This window comes from Protopterus annectens, chromosome 7.part0 (assembly GCF_019279795.1).
Source record: "Protopterus annectens isolate FY-2018-M chromosome 7.part0, PAN1.0, whole genome shotgun sequence".
In the NCBI taxonomy this organism is placed as follows: Eukaryota; Metazoa; Chordata; order Ceratodontiformes; family Protopteridae; genus Protopterus; species Protopterus annectens.
The window spans coordinates 480,569,811-480,583,658 of NC_056739.1; the positions used below are offsets into that span (position 1 = coordinate 480,569,811).

At 38.0% G+C, this 13,848-nt stretch overlaps 1 non-coding gene across 1 annotated transcript; it reads right to left on the bottom strand.

Annotated features, from left to right (window-relative positions):
• Positions 1 to 12,986: 12,986 nt before the first annotated feature.
• On the bottom strand, positions 12,987 to 13,062 carry TRNAN-GUU. Its single transcript has one exon. It is a non-coding gene; the product is annotated as a tRNA-Asn (tRNA).
• Between the last annotated feature and the right edge of the window lie 786 nt (positions 13,063 to 13,848).

The following is a 13,848-nucleotide window of genomic DNA, read 5'->3' on the forward strand; positions in this document are numbered from 1 at the left end:
TTAACTACAGTGCATAAATTGGTATACAAACCATCAACGTGCCCTTCTCTCTCCTCCTTACTGACCACATATCACACTAATAGACCTCTTAGACCTGAAAACAAATTGTTGCTAAAAGTTGACAAACCAAATCTCTCAGCTGGTCAAATGCTTTACTCTTTTAGTGTCTCAAAACTCTGGAATGCCCTCATACCTTCAATTAAAACCATTAGCAATCCTGCTCTCTTTACGACTTCTCTAAATAAATATTTCCTCTCTATGGCACAGTACATGTACCAAAATAAAACCTCCTTAAAAACCCACCTTGCCCTCTATAATCTCTTCTTCACTCCATCACAATACTCATATAATTTTCCACACTATCTTACCATTACAACTGCATGAGTTCCCTCTCTACCTTGCCAAACATTAGCTGCCAATAGCTCAAACCAATAAGAATTAATTGATGAAACTGATACCCAATCAGACTACTCCACCATCAATGTTAATAATGCTCAATAACGCAGAAGTGCATGAATATGTATATAATATCTGAGCTGCTGAGATTATATTATATTCAATGCAGTGTGGCTGTATATACTCTGTACTAGTGTCAATTTCTAATATTTACTCTATTGTAATTGTATGCTACTCTGTATTGTGTCTTATTTCTCTTGTATCTATTGGTTATATATGTGGAGCTTTTCTTCCTGGGCCTCCACTGAAAATAAACTCATCTTGGCCCAGTGGGCTATCCAGGTAAACAAATGTAATAAATATATAAATAAATGCTTTGACATGAGTATCTTAAAAATATCTGCTGGAGTTTTTCTCAAGTCTCCTTTGAAAATGAACTTTTTCTCAGTTGAACTTTCCCAGTAAACAAAGCCAAATAAACAAAATACAAAATATGTCTTTAGCTGTCCTTTTTAATTTTTTAGTTGTAGCCTCACCAATGGTCTATTTTTCATGGGCCCGTGAAATGTATCATTTGCTGGATGTTGTTCATAATGCTGCAAAACCTGATTGTAATGCATTTCTACTGATAAATAGCACTATAATTTTAACTGGGGACAATGCTGAGATGCTGAATCAACTCTTTGTGGAATCCCCGAATCTATCTGATGCTAACAGTATTGGAATCAGAAGAAGGAAATGGCTATATCTCTGTAGAAGAGGTCAAAGTGATGATACCAATTATTCCACTGTGGCAAGGTTATGCGTGTAGCAGAGGTCTCCTTCTATATATGTTGAAGGTGTACATTGTTGGGATGTCACGGTTAACAGGCTTTCTTATTATTATTTACATTTGTTAACTGTGGTAGAATATTGATTCCAAAGTCTATCTCAGTCTCAGCTCAGGTGTAACACTATATAAACAAACGATTGATATAGAGTATAAAATAGTACATGCATTTATAGTAACCTGTTATTCTATCAACTTTCTAAGTTTGTAAGAGCTGTATTTAAACTTTGTCCCTATATTTGGGCCTTTGTCCCACTTTATTTATGGCTTTGTCCAGATTTCTTGCTCTAAGAGGTTAGAGGTATGATATAGTGTCACATATCAGTGTAAACCATACAAGTGAAGATATAGTGAAAACAAAGGACTCATGAAATTACAGTAAGGAATATAAATTGAGAGAGTCAGGACAGAGGTGGAAAAATTGATGAGGAGACATGAGAGTGAAGGTGAGGAAAGTGAAGGGTTACATAGTTATGATATAGTTAAGAAGTAACAGTAGTGGGAAAAGTGTAAATGTTAGACTAGAAAAAAGGATAAGGAATGCCAGGTGGATTTGGAGAGTGTAGAAGGAAACTGAGAGAAATGAGGGGAGACAATTGGGTATAACATTTTTGTGTTACAGTTACTGTTGTTTTACAGAAAGGAGAAGTGAGCTGTATGGTAATCCAAGGTTATCCTTGGATTGTTGAAGACATGATAGTTGTCTTTTTTTTCTCTGGAAGAGGTGGGTCAGGTTTTTTGAACATTGTAGTTGTAGGCTGGTCTCTTATTGCTGGGGGAGGAGACTTGTCAGATTTTTTTGTCTAGCAACTGACTTTTTTTCAATTTTTAAAATGCTTAACCATTGACATTTTCAGTGTTATGCAGATGACTCAGACAATACTTGCAGACTAGAAAACTGAGGCAGTGGTCACCAGTTTGGGAAAAGGGAATCCACCTTTACAGAGATCACATTCCTCAGTCTCCCTGGAAAAGCATATACAAGAATGTGGAAAACTATGTTTTCTGTAACAGTCAAGCTTCTAAATAATGAGGAGCAATGGAAATTCCTTCCTGATCATGGAGCAGTGATTGTGGCTTTGTCATTGCACAGCTGCTGGAGGATCTATGGCAGTCCTTAATACTGTCTACTGTATTTTGTGGAATTACTGAAGGCATATAACCATGCACCCTAGAGCATCTTGTGGAAAGTGTTCCAAAAGTATGAGGTTCTAAGCTCAGTACTGATTGCCATATCTCATCTGTATTTGAGGAGGGAGAGTTGTGTCTGCATTATCAGTATTAATTGAAATACGTTCAAGAGGAAGTAAGACTCTGATAAGGGTGTATCTTGTCTCCTTCCCTGCTTATTATTTTCATTGATGAGATATCAAAGTAATGCAAGCTGTGCAGAGCACCCAGTTTGAGGATATGAGGGTTGCATCTTTCCAGTTTCCATGTGATGTTTCCTCCAGCTTTTAGGGGCTGTGAGCTCCATCTTGTACTGCAGTAATTCTCTGCTGAGTGTGAAAGGGATGTAATTAAATCAGCATCTACAGCTCAGAGGCCATGGTTCTCTCTCCATCTGAGGCATTTCAGTATATATTATTCATGAATGAGTATAAAGGGGAGTAGGATACTGACCATCAAACTGTTGCAGTGGCACCAGTGTTGGAGATATTGTGCCAGGATGGGGCGGTGAAATGAGAGATGAATGACAAAATGACTCTCTCTTTTTAGCTGTCAATCTGCCCTCATTTTTACCTATAGTCATGAGCTTTGAGTAGTGACCAAAAAGATGAGCTTGTGAATACAAGTAGCAGAAGTGATGTTCTTTACCAGGGTAGCTGGATTCATTCTCCATGACAGAGGAGTTTAATAATCCAAGAGGACCTTGGAGTAAAGTCACTGCTCTTCCATATTGAGAGGAGTTCCTTCGGTAGGTTTGCATGTTGTCAAAATGACCCCTTGGTCCTCCCAGAAGAGGTGTAAAAGACTTACAACACTGATAGGAAGACTCAGGGCAAACCTGGGACATATTGAAGAGAGATTTTCTCTCAGCTTGCTTGGAAACATGGGGACCCAATATATACAGGTTTATAGTTCATAGTTAGTTCATAGTTGCAACCCAGTTGTGTCCCTTTGTATCATTGATGTTTATTAGGAGGGAGTATATTAGTTAGGAAGATTGTAGAGATTATCTGGGTGTTATGTTAGATTGGGCATTACTGTCTGCCTCTGTCTATCAGAGACATGGGGGGGCCACATCTGGGGTGAATTTTCAGTTTCCAATCCAATGGTCAATGTTAAACTTAAGTAGGGTTAGTGATGGACTCTGTTTCACATGGGTGGGGAGCGTGTTCCAGAGCATGGGGATCCCCTCAAGCATGTGTCTGTCTTGCTAACATGTCTTATTTATGTCACAAGCAAAATTTAAATCTGTGGATCTAGTGGCGCTGATGTTGTTCATTTTACAGATATACAAAAGGTCAGTCAGAGCTGGATCCAGGAATGCCTTGCATGCCAGGTGTAGATCATCTCTCAGTAACCTGTAGGAAAGAGAGTATAGTAATAGGGCTTTAAGGCAATCCATATAGGACAATGTGTTTATACCCAGGATTCTCCTGGTAAGGAACCTTTGTAAGCCTTCCAACTGCATATGTCTGGTTGGGTGCATGCTGGAGGAGGAATTACACTCAATGATGGATCTGATAAGGGCTGAAAGAAGTGGCACTATGACTTCCTTGGACCTAGATGCCATACCCTAACTTATAAGTTGGGTGACATAGAATGATTTTTTTTCTACCTTGGCCACCTGTTGGTCAAAGGCCAGATCACTGTCTACATATGTTTCCAGATCCTTAACTGCTAGGTCACCTCTTGGGGGGTGTCTTATCGATGAAGTAATGAGCCTGGGTGGCAGTTTTCCCAAAAGACAGTATAATGCATTTCTTGGCAATGAGTTTTAGTCCATTACTTTGGCACAAGCCATTTGTCTGTGTTATACCCTCTTTTAAACTGTCTGTGTCATGGGAGGAATCTATGCTAGCTCCAAGTCTGCAGTCATCTGCAAACCTGGTCAACCAAGGGCCCTTGAAATTAGCCTTTACCTCCAAGATATAGATGACAAATAGGAGCAATCCCAGCATGGAGCTCTAAGGTACCCTGCCAGTTACAGGTCTCGTAGTGGAGGTGGTATAAATATTCCTGACTTCCTGGGTCTTGTCTATGAGTCAGCTGGTAATCCAGCAAGTTATGTAGGGGTTTATGCCCAGTTCAGTGAATTTGTCAACTATACCTGAGTCGGGTATTGTACTGAATGACTTAGCTGAGTCCAGGTAGGCTTTATGCAGTTTTCCCCTCATTCATTGCCTTGGTGACCTTCTCAAAGAAGACCACCAAGTTTAGTAGGCATGATCTTCCCTTAACAAAGCCAAACTGGATTGAGTCCAGTGTCTGAAGGTTGCCTATGTCTTTGTTGATCATTTCCATGATAAATCGTTCCATGGCTTTGCATGTTAGATTAGTCAGTCTAATAGATCTGTAGTTCTGGGATGATGCTCCATCCTTTTGAAGTGGGGTACCATTGTAGTCCTCCATTCTCGTTGTATAAAGCCTGCTTTGACTATAGCTGAAAAGTGACTCAAGTGGTCCTGAAAGGTCACATTTCTAGCTATTTAGGAAGCGTCTCCAGACACTGTCAGGGCCCATTGAGGCTGTGTTTTTGGCCTTAGTGAGAGACACCTGGGTTTTGTTTTTTTTTACTAATAGGTATTTCATGGAGGGAGTCAGGAGGTGGAGGGTGAAGTTTGGGCTGAATTTTCCAGCTAGAAAATTTGCTATGGTGCTTTGCTCAGTGAAGGTGGCACCATTGACCACCATTTCGGCACAATCATGTGTGCTGACTTTGATGTTTCAGGCATAGCTGTAGAAGGTTCTGTGGTTGTCCTTAGCCTGTGAGGCTATCTTGACCTTATAATTGGCCTTGCTGAACTTAATTAGTCCTCTTAGTTTGTTGTTTACTTTAATTAGAGTGTTCCTATCATATTGTGGTTAATCGTCCTAATTTTAACCATGACATTTTCCTTTAGTTATGTGCACTATTAAGGTTAGGATTCCATCAGTGTGGTTTGCTTTTAGAGTTTGTCTTGGGCTTGCTTCTAGTAGGTACAGCAGCCTCTATACAGCCATTTACATGGTTGCACAGGATTTCTGTGAACAATTCTGCATGGGCTGTTGTGAATTCAGGGTTGGGAGAAGCACTGCAGCTTTGATAAACTATCGCTTTGTAGGATGCAGTTTGCTCTGGAATAGTTTCTAACTGTTGCAAGGTTTGCTGGAGTTACTGAGATGACTTTTATTTTGTAGGAGACAGCTTTGTGGTCCGACCTCAAAAGGGAGGACAGAACACGGGGGGGGGGGGGGTGCAGCACTGTCACATATTGTGGAGACCAGGTCCAGTAAGTTTGAACCTTTGGTAGGTGTTTGCGCTATCTGGTCAATCATATTTTTATTAATAAAGTCCATGAAATGTGCCTGCAAGTTAGAGGCAATGTATGTTTCTCTGTCTATAGAGGGGTAGTTAAAGTCTCCCATGAATAGGGTATTTGGTTTAATGGTGTCTCCAGTAGGTCTAGGTATGAGCTATGGGATTCTAAGGTCATAGAGTGTGACCTATAATTTGTTAGGATATGTTATGGGACTATGTCTGTGGTGATTTGCAAGTGGATAAATTCCAAGGCATAATCCTGTTTAACCAATGTACAGTAGACATTTCTTCTATCTATCTCTATAAATAGACTGTTATGTTGAACTGTTGGTTAATCGCAGGATGTCAGGATTTGTTTTCTGGGATTGCTAAAGAGTAGGGATGGGATTTTTCCCTTTACCCACTGTTTTTTTGTAATGTCAGAATAGGTATATATCATTAGAAAGAGGTGGGGGTGGTGCAGCAGGGACTTGACCCACTGCATAAAACATTACTTTTTTTGGCTGGTTGAGTTTCAACCATTTGTGGCTCATACAGTATATGACAATTTAGTGAATCAACAATGTAGTGAAATATAATCATATGTAGTAAAGCCAAACCCCACTAGCTGTAGACATGCCATGTTTCAGACTTTTTGTGACCTTGTCAGTAGAGCATAAGTGGGATCTGGCTTTATTTGTCTGAAAGTACCCATAAATATTTAAAATGTAAAAAGTCATGGGCATTCAGAAGCCATGTAGCTGAAGCACTTGTATATCCTTAAGGTGTAATTTGCATATATCCCATGGGCCACGACTACAAGAAGTTTAAGGCATTATAGAGAGAAGACACTAGCTTGGCTGAGTCTTTGTTGTAATTTTTTACTGAATGGTTTGTGTGAGTAACCTTGTTATCCTGTGCTTATATGTGTGAGTATGTGCATGTGTGCATGTGTGTGTGTGTGTGTGTGTGTGTGTACATGCACGCGCACAACACACACACACACAAAGACACACACACACACACACACACACATACACACACACACACACACACACACACACACACACACACACGTACACACATTTATGCTGCCATATGGGAGATAACTGGGCAGGCCACATAGACTTCTGTACATTTGAAGATCCCTTCTCTCTGACAGACTTGCCATTTTGAAAAGTTAATTTAGCAAGGGAAATCTACCAAATACAGAACTACTCAAAGAAAAAAAAACAGTAAGTCAATAAGAAACACCAGATATCAGAAACATACACCCAATCTCAAGCACATTAATAAATCTTCATAAAAACTATTAAAGAAAACGGGATTTTGACACTGGGTCCTGGGTTCAAGACTTAGCAGTGAAATATATGGTAGCAACACAGCATTTTATTCTAGCAACTTTCCAACATTATACAAGCAATGTTTAAAATGTATCCCTATTTTTGGGGCTTTTGTCCCTCCTCCCACCAATAAATTTTGGCTTTTTCTAGATTTCTTGTGCTGCAAAGTTCAGAGATGCAGCTGAGTGTTGAATAGATTACAAGGAGCTGAGAGCTGCATGGGAGCAAAAGTTCAGTGCTGCTTATGCAGAGTCTACTCACATTGTTGATAGCACAACAGGTAGTGTACTTGCTTTTGATGCAAAAGGCTGTGGGTTCTACTCCCACAGTATGTAAATGCATTGCTGATAATGTACTGTGTTGCAAAGGGGGTGTATGCTGGAGTCTGTTTTGGCAAAGATACCTAGTAACTATGAACCTGTTATCAGTTTGCCATCCATTTCCTATTGCAACATTACTAGCTTATCATTTTTTAGTTTAACATAGGCAATTTATTCAGCAAGGGCAACAGGCACTTTAATTTGTAGATGAAACAATGAAATATAAAGTTGTTTGCTAGCAGCAACCTCTTCATTAGTTGCAGATCTCTTTAATGTTGAATTATTTAGATAACTTTTACGTCTTCAGAGATTATGCATATTTACTGATACTGGTGGACTGTAGAAGTTTTTATGATGAAAATGTTCTGAATTGGGCAGTTTTATCATTATTGGTGCATGCATTTTGTTTCATTGTTTAATGGAAAACTGTTCAAAACAGTAAATTTAAAATGCCCTCTAAAATCTGTACTGTATTGTACAAGGAATATAATTTAATACAATCAGAAAGGTGTATCAAAGAGCATGTGTATGTTTCATGTGCAAGGGGCCTGTGATTTGAAAACAACCCAAAGTTAATCTTTATCTGCCACTGGTAACATGTATTTTCTTTGATTGTGGGTTTCAATGCTGTTTCAATGAATGTGAGTTTCAAGGGCAGAGAGGTTTTAATGCAAAGTTTATTTTCATTGACAGACTGCATTGCTTTGTTTAGCAGATATCTATCAGTGTTTTTGCTATAAAAAGCAAAATAAAACTAAATCATTGCAGAAGTAAAGCAATATGCATATTACAGTGTTTATGGTAAACTGGGCAAAATAATCAAGAATGGGGCATTGGAATGGCTGCGGGGGGAGGCTCCATTCAACCATGATTTTGTGAGGGGGGAAGGGCAGCAAACTCAGACAGCCCCGGCTGAACTATACCTCTCAACTGTCCAGAGTTTTGCAGAACGAATAAATCTTTCCTTCTTATTTTTGGTTTGTTCCTCATAAAATTTGTGGTTTTCTGGCAAATCATTTAGGAATGAACTGAAGTCACTAAATAATAACTGACATTAAGTTTCAGATGTCATAACCTTCAGAAAAATGCATGCTAATGCATGCTAAAGCAAGACATGTTATTTTATCAACTAAATTTATACAAGAGCAATTTTTAGTACTGTTTGTATGTTCCCCCAATATATTTGGTCTTGTCCAGATTTTCTGCATTAAGAGGTTGAGAGGTACATGCAAATAAATCCCTTTATAGAATTAGGAATAACCAAACCTCTCAACTGTCCCCAATTTTGGCTCAAAATGTTACTCTCCCCCTAATAATCCCTCCGCAAAATGGCAATTTTGGAAGAAAACATGGAGGGTTTACAATTATAAATAACTGTAATGATCAGAGTTATAGATTACTTTTATTTCAGAAATGCATGTAGATTCTCTTATTTTGTCAGCTGCTCATGTTAACAGTACTAATATTAAAAATGTGTCTCTTCTTTGACAGGTTCCCAGCTGTATTGTGTGGCAATTTTATATTTTTGCATCAGATTTTTGGTCCATTTTTCAAAAAATTGTGGTTTTCTAGCAAATTAGTGGCAAATCATTAAAGATTGAAGTTAGAAAATAATGGCAGACATTTGAGTTTCAGATTTCATACCCTTCAAAAAATTCATACTAATGCAAGACCTACTATTCTATTATCTTTCCAAGTTTATAAGAGCAATATTTAAAAATTGTCCTTATTTTTATGCCTTTGTCCCACTTCTATGTATGGCTTTGTCCAGATTTCTTGCTCTGAGGTTGAGAAGTATGAATGTCAGAGCCAGAGCCATATCAGATTGTGACATACTTGTTGCACCCCACTCCCCCATGTAGTGACTCTGGATGTGTCCAAGCAAGGCAAGGAGCAGTTATGCAGTGTAAGTGTGCAGAGTATTCCCCCAGCCGAGGTAGACACAAGTATGACAGTGGCTTTTCATCTGTCCTTGATTTTGCAGAATGCTCTGGTTTTCTGTCATATTTTTATACTTTTGATTTATGCTTCCTATTATTCAGAAAATGCATGCTGTCGCGGTGCCCTGTTGCTCTGTGTTTAAGTAGCAAGGCTTTAATGACCATCAGCTAAGCTTGTTGGAGATTGTAAGATGCAAGTAAGCTTTAATAAGCATACTGTCAAAGAATTACCAACATTGAAAGCCTTTTTGTTGTTGCCATGCAAAGAATATTTACATAACTAGATAACGTATAAGCCTTAGGTATTGAAATTCATATGACAGTATTTGTGATAAAGGACAGAATTACAGTATTTTCAGAAGCTCATTACATTTGTTGGAGACTTGCAGTCATCTTTGCAGGCTTTACCCGTAAACTAAATAGAATGCCAATCTATCATGTGTGGTCCATAACCTGTGCAGTAATCCTTTAAGCAATTTATCTTGAGTTTGTTTCTTGTTTGCTGTTCATTTTTTTACTTTGATCATGTCATCCCCATGAAACAAGTAGACAGCTGTTGTCAGGCAGCATGTCTTTTTTGGATAAGAAACATTCTTCCAAGTGGGGGTATCAGCTACTTTCAGCATGTTACTTGGTACTTCTATAAAGCTGAATATAAATTATTTTTAGAACTGTAGTACAAGGAGAAGTGGTTTGAGTTGAGTGCTGCTTGTTTTTTTATGCTTGATTTTCACTGGCATTCCAGTAATGTATTTAAAAAGTAATTTATTGTTTCATGCCTCACAACCTTTTTGTTTCCATCTAGATATTAAGTAAGCTGTCATGTAGCCAATGCATTGAAATATTTTTTTCTTCTACACTTCATTTTGTCTTGATTGGACTCTCGTAATGACAGTTTGGCACCCAGGGCAGCTTATTTAATTAAAGTTCCAGTTGTTGTGGTTTTGAGCATAGCTCCAACCCTTTCTAGTTAGCCACACCCTTTCCCATTGGCCCCACCCATTCAGCTGTCTCCTGAAGCCCCCCTTTAATTTGAAGTCATCAGCCACCACTGGCTATAATTACTAGGTTGCTGGATGTGGGGTCTGATTGTTTTCTGATGAGAGAGGGATTATTTTACTGTTGTTACTAGGTTTATGTGACATAAAGTTGGAAATGGAATATGTTTACTGTGGCCATTATTTTATATCACAATCAGTACTGTTGAACAAAAACTGTTGGAACAACATCTGCATGGTTATAGTTTTTTGCTGCATTCATTCATTGCACTGAGAAATGAATGAATTCAGTGATAGCCCTGTATTGTATAATATAGCTTAAATGTCTTGCATTTTAGTAATATATGTTTTGCATCACCTTCTTTATAGCCTCCAACAAATGTGGAGGGAGTGACAAGCCTTTCCAGTAGCACAGTGGAAAAAATCCCTGGCTAAGGCCAAGGCTACTCAAGTTTTTAAATAATGACTCAAGATTCTTGACACTGTGGGGGAGGATAGGCATCGACTGTCATTGTGGGGAGGGACATTCTGGGTAGATCCTGTTACAGAGCTTTGGTGGTGGCCAGGGCTCAGATAAAGGAATATGCTGTTGGTGTAGGCAGGGGAATTAGGTGTGTCACTGCAGCCAGGCACCACATCCTCAGGCTGTTCTCTCATAGCCAGTGCAGAGCTTATGTACAGAATGCATCAGCAAAGGAAAGATTAGGTCATAAAAAATCCCTCACCAACTGTAGTGTAATGGTTTCACTTGATCTCTCTCTCTTTCTCTGTCCGAAGTGTTGGCAGGTGCAGCCTCCTTCAGCCTGACATGGGGCTAAAGGGAGGCCCCATATACAGATGCTTTTCTGTTTTGGAGACCGTCTTTAAGTGGGTCACACACAGGAGCCTGACAAGGCATAGGAACTGAGAGCAGTAGATGACAGAGTGCAAATATTGTGACCTGAAGTCAGCAGTGATGGGATAAAAAAAGAAAGAAAATAAATGAAGGGGTTGACATTAGTCAGGTAAGTATAGTCTGCATCTTCAGCATTCATTATTTATTTACATTTTGCTGACTGGGTTAGTCCCAAAAGGCCAGTAGTGTTTCTGCAGGGGAGACCTGAGGTGACATTCATACAGATTAGGAGGAATTTGACCAGGTTGCCAGGGAATGGTATGATGGTATTTTGAAGAAATGTTATCGTGCAAGTCCATGGGAGAATTAAAACAAAAATGTTAATGAATCTATTGAGAAGAAAAGGCTAAGATGTAAGTCTATGGTAGAGCACCAGGATTTCTTATGGAGGTTATCAATAAATAAACTACCTGTGGAGGGGAGTGTGCTATATAACGCAAAGCCAGAAAGTTTATGTTTATTCTTTCAAGACCTAGAATTAACAGAACATGTTTTCTGACTTGTGAAAGGGTCAAAAGCTTGCAGGAAAACATATGCATGGAGAATATTTTAGAAAGTATATAGACAAGAGAAGATCTGCATATAAATATGATTTTATGTGGTTATTATGAACATAAACATAGAACATATGTTGAAAAAACAGGTACAAATATTTTTGGTATAATATGGATAATTTTAAATGATAAATTACATTTTATTTAATAAGAAATAAGGGTTATCAGATATGTTGGTGCATTCTGTAGATGCCCTAACTAATAAGAATGTTATGTTGAACAACTGAGGATTTTAGAAGATTTTCCGATAACAGCCAAAGTGGTGGGCACACATCCAGAATTTGTTTTTAAAAGAGAAAGAACATTAAAAGTTCTTTTGAGAGGCAAAAACAAACCTGTAGGTAAAGATAGAAGGATGATGTTTATGAATTGTAGATAACATTATTAAATATTAAATGTGGTTAGTGTATGGGTTAGAGTTTCACAATATACTTTATTCCTGAAGGTTCACTTGCATAATACAGAATGTGGTATATATGAAACAAATATTTATGCAGGCATACTTTAAATTGTAAATGTTTTACATTTGCTGTTGTAGAAGAAGTAAAGTCACTGTATGGAAAATTGTTTTAAAACGATTTTTATATTAGAGGATATGTATGTCAAGTGAGACTGGATGCCTGCCACAAACCAGGTTTTAATGAGGCAGAACATTGTAAACTAGTTTTAGACAGGAGTGGCTTGCCAAATTAAATTATGATCATGTGATGTCACATAATTATTATATTTTTCTTAAAAGGAGGTTAGTTACTTTATGTATTCACAGTCTGATTAAATCCATGTCAGTACAAAAGTGTTAACTGGAAAGTGGTCATTGCAATAAAGTTGTTGTAGTTTTCATCCTCCTTTTTTATTTTTGTATTTTTGACCAGCATATGTGGTTATCTGTTATCTTTGCTTGAATTTAGTTTAATGATAGATTATTTAAAATCAAATCTTAGGAAGACAGAGCTTATTACCAGCTTATATAAAAGAACACATTTTCTTCAAGGATGAATCTAAAATTCTACTACCCTTTCCATTTTAGAGCAGTAAAAACAGTTTTCAGTAATACATAATGTACAAAGAAAACACATGAATAATTGTATTTCAGGTAAACATAAATGGGAATGTGTTTATACACAGTTTATTCCCAAGAGAAATGGATTTCTAACATGAGAAGAACTTTAAAATGCATACAGCCCCTGCAAGGCACAAACCCAGGACCCTGCATACCATAGACAAAGTGATTTACCACTAAGCCATGCCAGAAACAAAAAGCAAACGCCTCCCTGGGTGGGCTTGAACCACCAACCTTTCAGTTAACAGCCGAATGTGCTAACCGATTGCACCACAGAGACTTGTATAGACTTTCCTAAATGCAAGAGAAATTTCCAAAATTAAGTGCTTTGTAACTGTTGATGCCTTTGGAAATTTCTCATACATTTATTTGAAACATATCAATGTTATGTCTTTTGGCTTTTCCCAGTTAGGGGTTGCCACAGCAGAACTCTAGTTCACTAATGATTGGCAGTAGATTTTTACATACCGAGTTGCCGGCCCTGACACACAACCATCAACAAAGGTACACCCATTCACGCATGTCTCCACACAGAAGACGCTCTAGCTGAGAATCAAACAGGACAACATCTTACTGTAAGGCGACAACGCTACCGCAGCACCACAACCGCAGTTTTAATTTTTAGAAAACATCACACTCCAAACTATTTTTTTTCTGAATGTCAGTTTAGACCCAATCTATAGTCATTGTAAAAATGATATTGTTGATTTAATGTACTGTTGGTGGTTATGTCTAAAGGTCTATAGTTAATAGAAACAAACTCACTTCTACAATTGTTTTCTAATTCAGGAAAACATTCAGTGTTCCCTGGATGAAAATTGCATTGGCATCAATAGTTATAAAGCACTTAATTTTGGAAAATTGGAAAGTAAAACCATTGCTTGAATTAGCCACTAATAAATGTTGGTTGTTATACTGTATTTTTTTATATTCTCAGTTGGGATACAGAGTAGCGTGTGTGACTTGTTTGCTCCCCCATAATCTCTTTTAGTTCTGTTTCTTTTTTCTTTTTCCCTCTCTTTCTTTTACTTGTATACCTTGTTTTCTTTCCAGCTGTGACAACAAA